The sequence below is a fragment of the Lactuca serriola genome, chromosome 9 (assembly GCF_051521515.1).
Source record: "Lactuca serriola cultivar US96UC23 chromosome 9, Lser_US96UC23_V15, whole genome shotgun sequence".
Classification (NCBI taxonomy): Eukaryota; Viridiplantae; Streptophyta; class Magnoliopsida; order Asterales; family Asteraceae; genus Lactuca; species Lactuca serriola.
This window is the reverse complement of record NC_136416.1, coordinates 100,183,287-100,201,033: the sequence shown is the minus strand read 5'-3', so window position 1 is coordinate 100,201,033 and position 17,747 is coordinate 100,183,287.

Here is a 17,747-nt window from a genome sequence, read left to right as displayed (position 1 = left end):
GCATTGTGGCTGTAGACCCACCGCTACTGGAAGGTAACTCACCTCGAAGTAGCTGCTGATCTGATCGGGAACTGACTGTCTACTGCTGCTGCTGCTCCGGAAATCCTCCGGCTGCAATTCCCACAACATACTCAATCAAACACTGCTAACTGTCCTTTGGGTAAAATGACCATTTTACCCCTGATCATGCCCTAAGTCAAAGTCAGAGTCAACTCTCAGTTGACCCGACTCGCCGAGTTGGCTTTCCAACTCGCCGAGTCCCTACCCAGATGATTGTCCTGAATCCCATTTCTACTCGTCGAGTTAGGCGACGACTCGACGAGTTCTCCTTCTAAACTGATATTCAAGTCCTTCATCCTACTTGCCGAGTTGTATGAACAACTCGTCGAGTTCATCTTCATCCGATGAACACTTATGCTAAGACTCGCCGAGTTGTATGAACAACTCGCCAAGTCTATTCTTGATCTAAGGAGATTGCCTTGAAGTCGCCGAGTCAGGGCACTAACTCGCCGAGTTCCTCCATAGATGAGTTCAGCTTCCGACTCACTGACTCACACCCCGTGACTCACTGCTCACTCGACACTACGAAAAGGGGACAAACTCGGAGACTCGTGAACAGACTCGCCGAGTCACATGAACGAATCGCCGAGTCGTTGCCATGCACCCACTAAATACACAGATATGCTCGATTCCAGTCCATGCCATTCACAGATCTGGACTCCTAGAACACGAATCACACGTAAAGTTTCCAACTTTACGTGTAGATATTCACCAATACAAATTTTAGGGTTCAAAATGTACTTAGAATGATAGATCCAAGGTATTCAAACAATGAGGGTCCATAAAGGCTATAGATCCGAGCCCTTAGAGCCCAAACATGCCTAGATCCAAAGTCCCTCAACACTATAAGCTCACTACACAAAGGTCAAGACTAGAAGAAGCCTTGAAATGGGTATCACAAGCTCTCAACAAGATAATAATGAAGGGACAGAGAGGGTTTCGAGTCCAATACCTCTAGAAGTCCTGAAATGGCACAAAGATTCTGGATCTTCTTCCTCTCCTCTTGATCTACCTTCTTCTTCTCTCCAAAATTTCAAAGAAACTCACCAAAATCACCCAAAATACCAAAAGAGGGGTTAAAGCTTTGAGAGGGAATGTTCTGGATGCAATGGGGGCTGATATGAGGCACAAAACGTCGTTTAAATAGGGTGCAACCCCTAAAAATTAGGGTTTCATCCAACAGCGGTGACTCGCCGAGTCCGGAATATGGACTCGCCGAGTCGCCAACTTAAACATGTCCTGGGTCCCGTCTTTACTTGGCGAGTCGGACCTATGACTCGCTGAGTCCAAGGCTAAAAAGATGGAAAATTCTCAATAAGATTTACATACCGGGAACCAGGTGCTACAAATCTCCCCCACTTATTTTAGACTTCGTCCTCGTAGTCTGCTGCTCGATCCTGAAACAGCTAGGGATAATGCTCCATCATCTCGTCCACCGGCTCCCAAGTCCATTCCGAACCCTTGCGGTGCTGCCATTGCACCTTCACTAGCTCCACCCTCTTGTTTCTCAAATCCTTCGACTTCCTGTCAAGGATTGCCACTGGGCGCTCAATGTAATTCAGGCTGTCATCGACCTGAATATCCTCCAAAGGCACTACTGCTGAATCATCCACCAGGCACTTCCGCAGCTGGGAAACATGGAAAGTGTTGTGGATCTGGCTGAGCTCGACTGGCAGATCCAGTCTATACGCCACCTTGCCCACCCGGGCTACGACCCTGAACGGTCCGATGAATCTCGGGCCCAACTTGCCCCGCTTCCTGAATCGAATGACGCCTTTCCAAGGCGACACCTTCAGGAGAACCATATCCCCGACCTGGAACTCCAAGTCGGATCGACGCTTGTCGGCGTAACTTTTCAGCCGACTCTAAGCAGTCTGAAGCCTGCTCCGGACCTGCTGGATCCTCTCGGTCGTCTTGAGCACCACTTCGGTGCTCCCCATGACTCTCTGGCCAACTTCACCCCAGCATATCGGGGTCTTGCACCTTCGTCCGTACAACATCTCAAATGGGGGATAGTCAATACTCGCGTGGTAGCTGTTGTTGTATGAGAACTCGGCCAGGGGAAGATAGGTATCCCAGCTACAACCGAAGTCTAGCACGCACGCCCGCAACATATCCTCCAGAGTCTGGATGGTCCGCTCGCTCTGACCATCCGTCTGCGGGTGAAAGGCGGTGCGAAAATGCAAACGAGTGCCCAACTCATCATGAAATCTCTTCCAAAATCTGGAAGTAAAACGCACATCCCTGTCCGAGATCACCGATATCGGCACCCCGTGCCGCGCCACGGTCTCCCTAATATAGATGTCGGCCAATTTCTCGGCCGATATGCTCTCCTGAATCGGAATAAAATGAGCACTCTTGGTCAATCGATCCACGATGATCCAAATCGAATCCACTCCACGTGCGGTCCTGGGAAGCTTCGTGATAAAATCCATTGTGATATCTTCCCATTTCCACAGTGGAATATCCAACGGCTGCATCTTGCCATGCGGTCTCTGATGTTCATCCTTGACCTTCCTGCAGGTCAAACACCGCTCAACGTACCATGCCACATCCCGCTTCATGTAGGGCCACCAATAATCTAGACGAAGATCCCTATACATCTTCGTCGCCCCGGGATGAATAGAGAATCGGGACTTGTGCGCCTCTTCCATCAAAATCTGGCGCACGCCTCCGTGATACGGCACCCACACCCTACGGTGTAATGTCAATAGTCCTCGACTATCATAATCAAAGGAGGAAACCTGACCCACCACACGCTCGCTCTTCCGATGTTCCTCCTTGATAGCCTCCCGTTGAGCCTACCGAATTTGCTCCAACAGGGGAGTCACCACGGTTATCCTCATGCAAACATCCCTGATCGGTGCCGCCTTGCGGCTAAGCGCATTGGCCACCACGTTGGCCTTCCCCGGGTGGTAAAGGATCTCGCAATCATAATCCTTCACCACATCCAACCACCGACGCTGCCTCATGTTCAGATTCGGCTGATCCATGAGGTACCTCAGACTCTTGTGGTCCGTGTAGATGGTACATCGAACCCCGTAGAGGTAATGCCGCCAAATCTTGAGGGCAAAAACCACCGCCCCCAGCTCCAAATCATGCGTCGGGTAGTTCGCCTTGTGAGACTTGAGCTGCCTCGAAGCGTAGGCAATGACATGCCCCCTCTGCATCAGTACCGCGCCCAACCCTGAAATGGACGCATCGCAGTATCCAACAAAATCCTCTACGCCCTCTGGCAGGGCTAAGATCGGTGCCTCGCACAGTCTCTGTCTCAGCATCTCGAACGCAGCCTGCTGCTCGGGTCCCCACCGAAAGACCTCGACTTTCTTCGTCAGCCACGTCAGGGGCACGACTATCTTGGAGAAATCCTGAATAAATCTCCGGTAGTAGCCTGCTAAACCCAGGAAACTCCGAATCTCAGATGGAGACTTTGGAACCTCCCATCTCATCACGGCCTCGACCTTGGCCGGATCGACCAGAATCCCGTTCTGGTTGACAAGGTGTCCGAGAAATTGCACCTCGTGCAACCAAAACTCACACTTGGAGAACTTGGCATACAAGCTCTCCCTCCTCAGGGTCTCCAACACCTCTCTCAGATGCTCCTCATGCTCCTCCTGAGTCTTGGAATAAACCAAGATGTCATCGATAAAGACTATCACAGACCGATCCAGCATCGGTCTGCATACGCGGTTCATGAGGTCCATGAACGCGACAGGAGCATTGGTGAGCCCAAACGGCATCACCACAAACTCATAGTGGCCATAGCGCGTCCGAAATGCGGTCTTCTGCGTATCCTCCTCCCTGACCCTCATCTGATGATAACCCGAACGCAAGTCAATCTTGGAGAACCAAGATGCTCCCTGAAGCTGGTCAAAGAGGTCATCAATCCTTGGGAGTGGGTAACCGTTCTTCACCGTTACCTTGTTCAGCTCCCGGTAAACTATACACATCGGATGCGACCCATCCTTCTTTTTCACAAATACGATCGGGGCTCCCCAAGGCGAACTGCTCGGACGAATAAATCCCTTGTCTAGCAGCTCCTGCAGCTGCGTAGACAACTCCTGCATCTCGGGAGGAGCCAACCGATACGGTGCTTTGGCTATCGGAGCCGCACCAGGAACAAGGTCAATCCTGAACTCCACCTGTCGCTCCGGAGGTATCCCAGGTAGCTCCTCCGGGAAAACATCTGCAAAATCTCGAACCACTAGAAGCTCGCTCACTGTTGCCTTACCCGCCTCCCGGGTATCCATCACATACGCGACATATCCTGCGCATCCCTGCTGAAGATAGCGCCTAGCCCTCGCTGTTGAACATACAGTGGGTCCACACTGCAGCCTCTCGCCATGAATCACTAACTCTCCCCCGCTTGGGGTCCTGACCCGCACTAGCTGCTGCGCGCAATCTATCACCGCCCCATTAGGGCTCAACCAATCCATGCCAATAATCACCTTGTTCCCGCGCAAAGGAATGGGAACCAAATCTACCAAGTAACGCTCCTCAAACAAACGCAGAACGCAATCTCGAAACACCATCGATGCTCGCACCGATCGATCATCAGCAATCTCTACCTCTAAAGGGGAATCTAACTCGCCCGAAGTCTCATGAAACTTCTTGCTAAGCGCAAGAGAAACAAACGATCGGGAGGCACCCGAGTCGAACAATACCTGAACTGGGATGCCGTTCACATGGAATGATCCTAATGCATACATATACATACGGAGCACATATCAATATCATAACATCATAAAAAATAAGATAGAAGGAAAGAATCATACCCTTCACCACATCGGGTGCGGCGCATGCCTCCTCGGTAGTCAACTAGAATGCTCGGCTCCTCACCACCGGAGCCTCTGCCTTGCCCTGCCGGCCATCCGTGATCCATAGGGTTGCTGGAGCTGGCGCCTTCACCGGACCTGAAACTGTCAACTGGGGGCAATTGGCCTTCTTGTGGCCCCTCTAGTTGCAGTGGAAACACAGCAACTCTAATGTCTGAATAACTGCTGCCGGAGCAGTGCAATCCCTGCTGATGTGCCCAGACTTGTCGCACTTGTAGCAGCCTGATGATCCCAACCTGCACGCCCCCTCGTGCGGCCTACCGCATTTCCTGCAGCGACTCGGTCCTGACTGGCCTTTCGGCCTACCATCTGATCCCTTGGGCTTCTTCCCCGAAGCCCCTCCTGCCTGTCCCTCCTCTAATTTCCGTTTCCGGATGTGCTCCAAATCTATCTCCCTCTCCCTTGCCCTGGCAATCATAGAGTCCAAGGTAGGGCAAGCCGAAAAGCTAACATGCTCCCGGATGTCAGCTCGTAGCATATCATGATAACGAGTCCTCCTCATATCCTCATCATCAGCATACTAGGGTACCAACAAAGCCCTCTCCCGGAACTTGGCGGTGATCTCCGCCACAGTCTCCGTCGTCTGTCTCATGTCTAGAAACTCCCTGGCCAGTTGCTGAAGCTCGACAGCCGGCGCAAACTCCTCCCTGAACCTGGTCACAAAGTCTGACGAGGTCATAGCCTCGATAGCTGAGGCTCCCAACGAGTCACCCACTGACTCCCACCAATCCCGGGCTCGGTCCCGTAAACACCCTGCTGCATACCTCACCTTCGACCCCTCGGGGCAGAAGCTAGTCAACTGTGCAAACTCGATGTCTGTAATCCATCGCCTGGCAGCAATGGGGTCTTTCACCCCATGGAAATCCAGCGCACCACTGCCCCTGAAGTCCTTGAAGGACAGTGTGCAAGATCCCGACTGGCTAGATGCCATATCACTCCTGAATGCCCGAAGGCAATCCTCCATCAACTCCATGATCCCTTCCTTGATCAACCCAAAGAGGATGGGGGTCGACTCAAGGATGCCTCTGGTGATCTCTGACGCGATGAACTCGCGTAGTCCCTCATCTACCGGCTCGGAACCTGATCCCGAACCAGACCCCTCTCCTGAACCGCCATCTACCGGCCTCGATCGAAGTACCACCATTCTACAATACGTCACAACAATCATTAGAGATACTGATACTTCCTGAGGGATCACAACTACTTACAAGTTCCCTGGTCTTGTCTTGGCCTTCCTTGGTTCGGGTACGGATCCTCTGCTTTCAGTAGTACGGGCCCATACTACCTTCCACATCTATCCGTACCTTCTTCAAGGACTGCCTCGACTCCACCAGATCCCTTTCACTATGGCTGATCACTACTATACTCATCCCAGGCTCGCCCTAGGGAAATCTCCGACTCTACTCGATCCAGTCCTCAGCTGCTGCAGACCTCCTTGTAATGCCAGTTAGCCATCACCCGAATACCGTCACACGTGACGAGACTCTGATAATCCTTCGAGTGCCCGACTTGTCCCTACAACGGTTGGACTCAAACAAGAGCTGCGTAGTAGGATCAAATCCGGTACTCTAAGATTATTCAACCCTGATCACATGTGACGTGACGTATTCGCCTAATGGCTAATTCCCATTATTCGGAATCCCACATAGCACGAAGCAAGCAGCATTCAGACAAGGGAAACAACCTCAAGCAACTCCGTTATCATAGAGAGAAACTGAACTAGCACACAGTACTAACTCATACTATCAGGCACAACCCTAACAGGCTACCCTACTGCTGTCTACTCGATACTAGCATGCAATTCTCATACAACTGAAACACATAAAGCAGGCACATAAGGCATCACTCCTAGATCCTTAGTCCTATTCTAGCATGCTGTTCTACAAAAGCTGATAAACATAACATAAACTTGTATGGGTACTTTGGGGAATACTTACTTGATCTCGGCCGGTCACGCACATCACACACTTCGTTCTTTCTCAAAACTCTTTTCTCAATTTTTTTGAAAACATTTTCTTTTAGAAAATCTTTTAATCCCTCGATTTGAGTTCAGACACCCCCGAAGGCGAGTCCGAATCCCTCAAACCAGGGCTCTGATACCAACTTGTAACGACCCAATTTTCACGTCCAAAAATTTCGTTTTAAAAACATTACTTTAGAAAACATTAATAGTTAAAAACATTGTTTGATCAAACCATAACACAACATAAACCATGTCTAAAAGCCAAATCATACAAACCATCAAAATATCAGAGTATAAATCCCAGAGAATCTCGTAAGTGCGGAAACCAGTGTGTGTGTATGATGTGCCGCTACCGCGCCGTCTCTTTCCCCTTTGACGAAGAGGTACCTGAAACCAAAACTGTAAACTATAAGCACAAAGCTTAGTGAGTTCCCCCATCGTACCACATACCATACAACCACATAACACACATACTGCCAGGCTATTCTGGGGTGCCTGACTACCCGGTACGGCTATTCTGGGGTGCCTAACTACCCGGTACGGCCATTCTGGGGTGCCGACTACCCGTGTCAAGCCATTCTAGGGTGCTAACTACCCGTGTCAAGCCATTCTGGGGTGCTGACTACCCGTGTCAAGCCATTCTGGGGTGCTGACTACCCATCGGTCCTAACATCCGATCCTCGGGGACTAGTCCCCTCCTACTACCTCTATCGCATATAACATAACAGGCCAGCATGCAAACATATCATCACGTACTGTCAGACATTTCTGGGATGTCTGAACTACCCTTCGGTCCTATCAACCGATCTCTACTTCTATCTCATATAACATATCATGCTAGCATATAACATATCAGGTAGTAGCAACCTAGATGATATCACAAAGACAATCATCTAACATACGACTCCTACTGGTGGGCCGGCATTGTGGCCGTAGACCCACCGCTACTAGAAGGTAACTCACCTCGAAGTAGCTGCTGATCTGATCGGGAACTGACTGTCTACTGCTGCTGCTCCGGAAATCCTCCGGCTGCAATTCCCACAACATACTCAATCAAACACTGCTAACTGTCCTTTGGGTAAAATGACCATTTTACCCTTGATTATGCCCTAAGTCAAAGTCAGAGTCAACTCTCAGTTGACCCGACTCGCCAAGTTGGCTTTCCAACTCGCCGAGTCCTTACCCAGACGATTGTCCTGAATCCCGTTTCTACTCGTCGAGTTAGGCGACGACTCGACGAGTTCTCCTTCTAAACTGATATTCAAGTCCTTCATCCTACTCACCGAGTTGTATGAACAACTCGTCGAGTTCATCTTCATCCGATGAAAACTTATGCTAAGACTCGCCGAGTTGTATGAACAACTCGCCGAGTCTGTTCTTGATCTAAGGAGATTGCCTTGAACTCGTCGAGTCAGGGCATTGACTCGCCGAGTTCCTCCATAGATGAGTTCAGCTTCCGACTCACTGAGTCACACCCCGTGACTCACTGCTCACTCGACACTACGAAAAGGGGACAAACTCGGAGACTCGCGAACAGACTCGCCGAGTCGTTGCGATGCACCCACTAAATACACAGATATGCTCGATTCCAGTCCATGCCATTCACAGATCTGGACTCCTAGAACACGAATCACACGTAAAGTTTCCAACTTTACGTGTAGATATTCACCAATACGGATTTTAGGGTTCAAAATGTACTTAGAATGATAGATCCAAGGTCTTCAAACAACGAGGGTCCATAAAAGCTACAGATCCGAGCCCTTAGAGCCCAAACATGCCTAGATCCGAAGTCCCTCAACCCTATAAGCTCACTACACAAAGGTCAAGACTAGAAGAAGCCTTGAAATGGCTATCACAAGCTCTCAACAAGATAATAATGAAGGGATAGAGAGGGTTTCGAGTCCAATACCTCTAGAAGTCCTAAAATGGCACAAAGATTTTGGATCTTCTTCCTCTCCCCTTGATCTACCTTCTTCTTCTCTCCAAAACTTCAAAGAAACGCACCAAAATCACCGAAAATACCAAAAGAGGGGTTAGAGCTTCGAGAGGGAATGTTCTGGACGCAATGGGGGCTGATATGAGGCACAAAACGTCGTTTAAATAGGGTGCAACCCCTGAAAATTAGGGTTTCATTCAACAGCTGTGACTCGCCAAGTCCGGAATATGGACTCGCCGAGTCGCCAACTTAAACATGTACCGGGTCCCGTCTTTACTCGGCGAGTCGGACCTACGACTCGCCGAGTCCAAGGCGAAAAAGAAGGAAAATTCTCAATAAGATTTACATACCGGGAACCAGGTGCTACAAAAGTGCAAACCGAACTTTTGGTACCCATAACCTAACGTATCCATGTAACACCGAAAATTTTCAAACAAATTTTTTGTTTAAAATCACATAATTCTAATAACACATTTCACAAAAATCTCATTTATTAAAATTTCAAGTCGCAAATCCATAATTGTTTGATTAAAATCCAAGATCCTCAAAATATAACTTTTTCACTGGTGTGTATAATGAAGCCGGTGCCTTCCTACGGTCCTGAGAAAAACCTGAAACACATAACACATAACACGGTAAGCATGAAGCTTAGTGATTTCTCCAAAATACCACACATAGCTCATTAGCTACTCGAGGCTATAACACAGTAAGACCCTCAAGTCAATGTGTCTCAGTGGGACCGTTCGGATCCATAACTCGGGTGGACCCTCTGGTCTCATAACTCGAGTGGACCCTCTGGTCCTAACTCAGTAAGCACAAAATAATACACAACATAAATCACATAGACATAATGCAGGATATCTCACTACTCAATATAAACACATAAGACATCTCAGTCACACAAAGATACCACCCATGGTAAGTATAGTGAGAAGACTCACCTCGCAAGCAAGCAAGCAAATAACCTCGTACTCGAATCTCGAACTAACCTCTACGTAACACAAAGCATGAATATCTCTAATTAATACTATTTTCATGACTCTAATACCCGAAGGCTATTCTTTTTCTCTCTAACTCTTGAAGTGCATAAAAGACCATTTTACCCCTCCATGATCTCCATTACTCATGTTTGACTTTACCCTAAAGTCAATAAAAGTCAAACTCGAGTCAACAACCCATGTTTGACCCGACTCGTCGAGTGCATCTTTGTAACTCGTCGAGTCCACTCGTTTTCCTCTGAAGTCTCGTGAAGGTCCAGCGCAACTCGTCGAGTTGACCCCCAACTCGTCGAGTTATCGCATGATCAAGCTCATTGGGACAAACCCTCATCGACTCGTCGAGTCCATTCAAACTCATTCATTATTCAGACGATTCAAAGCAGTCTACCACTCCAAACACTAGATCTAGCATCTCAAGACTCATTTTTCACGAAAAGCTTCAATCTTTACATTTATGTATGGTAAATTTTGCTCCAATATACCAAAACATGCTCTCACAAGGTGTTAAGCACAATAACCCTCATGTGGATGAATAAAGTTGGGACCTTTGGACTCTAAGGACCTTACAAGGTCCAGATCTGAGGTTTAAACCCCATGATAACTCTATATGCTCGAAGTCCTAACAAAAGGTGGAAAAAACCCTAATCTTCCAATATAATGAGATCTAGGCAAATAAATGAGAAAGGTGCAAGCTTTTACCTCCCACTGAAGCCCTAGCATGAAGAAACTCTAGATCCAACCGATTCTCTTGCTTCCTTGTTGGATAATCTCCTCTTCTCCTCAAAAGTTGCACTAGGTTACTCCAAGTTTAGCTGTTGGGTCTAAAATTTGGTTTATACTTTGCTTTTCTAAGTCTTAATAGTTTTCGGTTCATGTAGTGTGTGAGTTTAAGTGTGTTCACGACCCAATGGGTGTTTATGGCCGTGAACTGGTTCACTACCATGAACCTGTTCATGGGTCATGTTCCATATAATTAAATGTCTAGTCTTAGAGGAATCATAAGAGTGTACTGGCTAGAAAGGAGCTTAAGTGTATGTACTCTAAGGTGTTCTAGAGAGAGAAAGTAGAGAAGGTACAAGTGTGCGTGAATCTTTTGTTGGATCATAACTTCTATCATCAATACATTGAAGATTCATCTTATTCTTCTTCTCCGTCTTCTCTATATTTATCTTGCATCATCCACTTGATTGGGATTCCGCACCATCAATTGGAGCTAATTGATACGTCATGCAAATTTGGGACTTACAATTGGTATCAGAGCTTGGATTGTATCAATCAAATTGGCCAGATATGGAGCATATTTAATCTTTTTCTTGAAGGGTTTTTTCGTTTTTGGATAGATCTTGGCAAAATAGTGGGGGTTTGTTCTTTGTGTTTTTGATAAATACGAGTTTTTGATTGAGTTTTGGAGAAAAAAGAGATGAAAAATGTTGTTTTTCACGTCATCTGCGAAGTGTTCACGGCCGATCCGAAGAAGGGTTCACGACCTCGAAAGAAGGGTTCACGGCCGAGTCCGAAGAAGCTTTCACGGTCCGAGGTCTCGCATAGATCACGGCCTAGCAACGTTCATGGTCTTCGCACGTTCACGGTCCTCTCCTAGGGTTCACGGTCAGCCTTGTTTGCGGTTGGTCGTCGCGTTCTCGGCTCAACAGCCTCGTGTGCGGTCAGCTTCGTTCTCGGCCCTGCAACGTTTCCTCGCATTCACAGCTAGCAAATATTCAAAAAAAATTTGGGGTTGCTAGGATTCGAACCCAGGTCACCTGTCTCCACAACCCATGCGCCTTACCAGTTGATGTAGCTTGCCACACGGTTCTTTACTTCCCGATTTAATTAATAAAGCTTCATTGCTTCAATCCAATTTTGCAATATTGACACTTTTTGCCCAAAAATCAACTTTTCAAATTTTTAAATTTCATTTTCAACTAAAACTTTTGACTTTTAATATTTGGCTTTCTAAATTGATTTTTGACTTAAAAAATTTGACTTTGACTTTAAAGTTTGACCTTTGACTTTAAACTTTGACTTTCTCGTTTAACTTTAAAATTTTCAAATTTAGCTTTTCGGTTTGACTTTTATGTTTGACTTTTTAAGCTTGACTTTTAAGGTTGATTTTTGAGTTTTTAGTCAAAGGGCATTTTTGATAACAATGAGTTCTTCAAACATTCGAGTCAATGAAGTTTCATGTACTTCATCTTGTGAAGCTACAATTTAATTTCTTCGCGAACAAATTGATTTGCTAAAAAGGAAAAATGAGGACCTTAAATATGAAGGCTATACTCTTAGGAAAGGTTAGAAACCCCTGAAAGAACAATTAGAGGCCAAAACAAAGGACTTCCGAAAACTTCAACAAGATTACAACAACAAGTGTGAGAATTACAATTTCGTTAAGAAACAACTGCTGTTGTAACTGAAGAACTCGACACATTGAAAAATCGTTTTGAAAATGCTGATTTCCATTTTAAGAAATATGATGTGTCAAGTGAGGTAGTTGCATCAATGATTAAAAAACAATTAAGTTTTAAGGATAATCAAAATAAGGGTCGCGGGTATCACTGTGTATCACCTCCCTTTAATGACAACTCTAACCCACCCTTTGAAACCAATGAGGTAGAGACACCTGCTCAGTATGGCCAATCCCCTGCACCAGCTTTAGTTAAGACTGAACAATCAAGGCCAACTGAGGGTGTTGAGATGAAAGATACTAATGCTTTTACTTCATGTGCAGGTAAAGTACTAGAAGATGAGAACAAGGAGAACACTATTGAACAAACCAATGACTCCTTGAACACTGAATTTGTTGCTTCTAACACAATTGCTTCTAACAAACATGTTGTTGACAAATACTGGCCACCAAAACAAGCGAAGAAGACTACTTGCTGCAAGTGTGCTTGTAGGAACAATCAGAGACAAGGTATGGGCACGCTACCAGGGGCAGGAAGAAACAATTCCTACATGAAGAAAACAACATGTTTTCACTGTGGAACACCTGGACGCATTTCCAGAAATTGTCTAAATCGTGCATACATTCCCTACTATGCACAAGGCTAGCATAATGCGCAAAGAGGGAGATCCTCCAAAAGAAACCCTTCCAGGTCACAATCGCGAAATGGTGACTGGAACGCGCAGAAGGCCAAGAATCAAAATCCCAAAGTCAAGAAGGGAATGTCAGCCAAGAAGTCCAATCCAAGAGATGCTCCGGTGAAACTAAAATCAGTTAGATCAAAGTCATCTCGGTGATCGACTTCGAGTTCCAAAGTAAGTACTGAGCCACCCATTCAATCGAACAAGAAATGGGTTAAACCAAACTACAGATGGGTACCAAAGGTTCAATCTCCCAAATCTTCTAATGATTCTAATATTTATACATCTTCTGTTTGTGATAAGCAGGATATGTCATGCGAGAGAGTACCTTCAAAGGATGAAAAAGGTCGACCCAGTTTCAAAATGGACTGGGTTCCAAAGACCAACTGATCCCACTCAGTGTCGAAGCAGCTATGGAGGCATATCATCAAACTTCGGTTTGTTGATAGTAGCTATTCCAGGCACTTGATATGAGGCATCTCTTAACTTTACAACATCAAAACTTTGTTTGAGAGTATGTGTCCTTTGCGAGAAGGGAAGTAAGGATTGGATCACACATGGGGTTTGTGCTTAATGATGTGAAGAATTTTCAGATCTGTTCTAAGATAGAAACATGTGTGCTGTTCTCAGACCTTCTGGATGCAAATTCAATCAGTGACTTACGGTTTTAATTTTTCTTCTTGATACTCCTGAGTTTTTCTTACAATGATTCGTTTTGAAGATAATCTTTTATTTTCTTATAGTCTTTCGTTAGTAGGTATTATTGGGAAGTGATATAAAGTCTAGTGCTAAAGGGCAATTTATGATGCGTGTAATGCACTAAAGCCGAATTGTCTAGACTCTGTGTTCAATGTGATGGTAGGCATGAAGGATTCAAATAGACTAGACTAGGCATAGGTGGACTGTGAAAAGACTAGACAATATGGACTTAGATAGTTCTATTTGGACTAAACATACGACGCTCGGGTAGATTGAGTCGTGAGATAAACATGGGAACCTGCGAGGTACACTAAAAGTTAATTATCTAGAACTATGGCTCAACATTTCCTCGATATATGGTCTCATGTCCTTAATTCCGGTATTGATAGGATGACTGGGGGGGGGGGGGTTCTGATAAAGTAGGTCTATAGGAAATTATTTTCTTTCTTTCTATCTTTCAGCTATATGTTGCTTCCTTTGCGTGATTGGAACATATCCGACCTGGAATGCAACATATGCAACTCTATCTCTATCTGTATCCTTTTCTATGAAATTCTTTCTGTCTGTTAGTCATATGCTTTCCCCTTTGCATGATCGGAAGATCTGACCTGGGACACAACATATGCATCCTACTACCTCTCTAACCCTCTATCTATGTTAGTCATATGTTGTTCCCTTTTCGTGATTGGAAGACATCCGACCTGGGATACAACATATGCATTTCTATATCTGTCTTCTCTCTTAATGACTGAATACTCACCTAAAGAAAGGATTTATTTAGAAGTTGTTGATTGCCAGGGTATACCGGGAAGTGGGGAACACGTTCTAGTGTATCTAAAATTGAACCATTTAGTAGGTTGTCTGTAGATCTCGCTGCTTAATTCAAGTGGACAACAATATCCTTGGTCATCGTCAGCCAAATGGCCCATTTAGGAATATATATCACAATGACCTTTCATTTATAATCTGTCAGATCTGTCCATACCCTTCATGTTTAAGTGGACCACAATACCGGTGATTGACAAGATCTAGACATGTAGGTGTGTGCTGATAAACGATATTAAATTGGTTGACAACTTCGATCCCAAATATTCTTGTTTTTTATTAAATTTTTTCATAGTTTTCCTCTATGCATAAATTTAGGGGGAGAATTAAAAATTTAAAAACAAATCCAAAAATAGTGTTGTTTCTGTTTTTTATTTATCTTTCAGAAAAATCAAAAAAATCCAAAAGTATTTTCATTTCTATTTTATTTTTTCAGAAAATATGAAAAATACAAAAATATTGTGTGCTGAATTTGTTTTTAGTTTTTGTTTTTATCTCAAATTTTCTTTTTCTTGAAAAGTGAATTCAGATGTAGATGAGACTTATGGAGACTGTATCGAGATTTCTGAGCCAAAGCTTCATCTGTGATCATCGAAGAATTCTCATTCGAAGGAACAAGAAATGAAGATTATTCTTTCAACACTCAATCTTTCAACCCCAGAAGCAAGGTGAAGTTGTTCTTGAATATTATGTGACAGATTGCATTGAAGCCTCCTCAATCAATTTGCTGCTATCTATGAACCTACTGAAGTGATCCAGAAGATTCATTCTCTCTGATATTCTCTCTGAATATTCTCAAGCTGAAAGCGCTAATTGTCAAGAATCTCTACAAGATGCCTCCTCACCCAATGTGCGTTCAGAGTCAAATTTTGAAGAAAAGCTCATCCATTCAATATGAAGTCATTCAGCTAGAAGATTCAGTTGTTCATCTTGAGGTTGTGAAGAAATTGAAGATTAAAGCTGAAGCCAAGCTCCAAATGAAGATTGTCAAGAAAAGCCAACTATGTTCTTAGGGGGAGCTTGTTGGGTCAAAGAAAAGAAAGCTATAAACCAAGGGGGAGATTGTTGGGTCAAAAATATGGTTTATACTTTACTTTTCTAGGCAATTATATTTTTCAGTCTAGGACCATAAACAGCCTGGTGTTTACGGTTGTATGGGTGTTCACGACCGTGAACCTGTTTATGGCCGTTAACGTGTTTTCGGTCATTTAATGAGTTTTTGGTCAAGGCCTTGTATTTTGGGATTAGCATTAGAGGAAGTGAGGACATAAGAGGTGCACGGCTAGAAATGAGCTTAAGTGTGTGTACTCTAAGGTGTTCTAGAGAGAGAAAGTAGAGGAGAGAACTAGTGTGTGTAAATCTTGTGTATTGTTCATCATTCCAATCTTGAATACATCATAGATTCATATTATTCTTTTTCTCTTTCTCCTCTATTTTCATCTTACATCATCCAATTGATTGGGATTCCACACAATCAATTGGATCTAATTCACACATCAAGCAAATTCGGCACTTTACAATTGGTATCAGAGCTTGCATTGTATCAATCATTTTGGGTAGATCTGGAGCGTTTTTGCACTATTTCTTGAAGGATTTTGCATTTTTAGATAGATTTTGACAAAGTAGTGGGGGTTTGTTCTTTGTGTTTTGTAACACCCCGTTCTTTAAGTGTTTAATTATGAGTCCCTGAGATTTAAGAGGAAGGGTAATTCTGGTCCTTTTTGCGAGAAATGAGTTTTATCCAAGAAGGTTTTGGGCTGGTGTATGTGTTAGAAACATTGGGCTTCTCGTCACCCTCTTATGAATGTAAAGTTATTTGGGAGTAGGTTTAGATTAGAGGAGTTGCGGTGTTTTGAAGTTGATCATTGTTTATAACTCTTTGTGGTATAAGTGGAAAAAGGGTCCCATGCATGCATGGCATGCATGTGTTTTGAAGTCTGGCTGGGTACGCCCAGCGTAAGCTGGACGTACGCCCAACGTAATGGTGTGATGTATGCGGGATGGCCGGATGAGTACGCCCAGCGTACTAGAGGTACGCCCATCGTACTCTCAGAAACTCCAAACCCTAATTTAGGGTCAGCCACTATATAAGGAACATGTTGGTTCACCCCTTAGCTTCCTTATGCTCATCCTTAACCTCAGAAAACCCTAGAACTCGTATTCCCTCCATTATTGGGTGTGTTTGACCTTGGAAAGCTTATTTTGGCAAAAGAAAGGCTTGAAGGAGAAAAGAGAAGTTGTCAAGGAAGAAGAGGAACGGTTCGAGCTTGTAGATTTGAAGAGATACCATCCTTTGGAGCCTATTTGAGGTATAAAGCTTCTTGCTTGACATTCATATTGTGTAGATCTATGTATTTTGAAGCTTTGACACCATTCTTGTACCAAAAGTCCTCACCTTGTTGCATGTTTCGAATTAGTCAAGATTATCTGTCCTTTCAGACCTTTGGAGAGGTCTTGAGTGAGAAAAATGAGGTCCCAAGGGCTATAGTTGTTCCATGTGTGAGATATATAGGTCTTAATGGATTAAGACCTTGGATTAAGAGCTTAAGGACGTCCCAAGTGAAAAAGTTTGAGACTTTATGAGTTCTAATCATTTTTGGCTTAAGGATATGAAGTTTGGGCTTAAGAGCTTAAACCATTAAGTCATTATGTGGATTTGTTGAGCATCAGGGTTACGCCCCGCATAGCATTAGAGTACGCCCCGCGTAGCGGGCCAGTGCCCCATTTTCTTTTTTGTAAACATTGCAGTACGCCCAGCGTACCAGAGAAAGTACGCCTAGCGTACTCCCCCTGATTGGATCTTAATTTTGGGCCTTTGAGTTTGGGCCGTTTGTGGGTAGTTGATTATTGGGCCAAGTCTGGGAATTTATGGATAAAGTATTTTGGGCCCAATTATTGTTATGGACATTGGATCTAGGCTCATTTGGTGAGGTGGGCCCAATTTGGTAAATTGGGCCAATGTTGGACTTTGTATGAGATTTGGACTTTGGTCTTGGTACGATAGGTGGATGTATGATTGGCCTAATGTTTATTTTGTTATGATGGTTAGTTTGGGATTTGCGGTGAGTTGGTGATTCGAGAGTCTGCTTCTTCAGTTTAGAGTATCGGCATTCGCGAGGTGAGTTATCCTCACTATATCAATAGGGTCTAAGGCACCAAGGCCGGCCGTTATCGGATTGAGATCCGGGTATTTGTTGTTATGTTATTGCTTTGATATGTTTGCATCCTGGTAGCTAGGATGGTATATGATAGAGACGTGATTGAGATCGGTATCCTGAGAGGTAGGGTGATGCTATGCTAGTGACCGGTTAGGTCGGTATCCTGTTTAGGATCATGATATGTTATGTGAT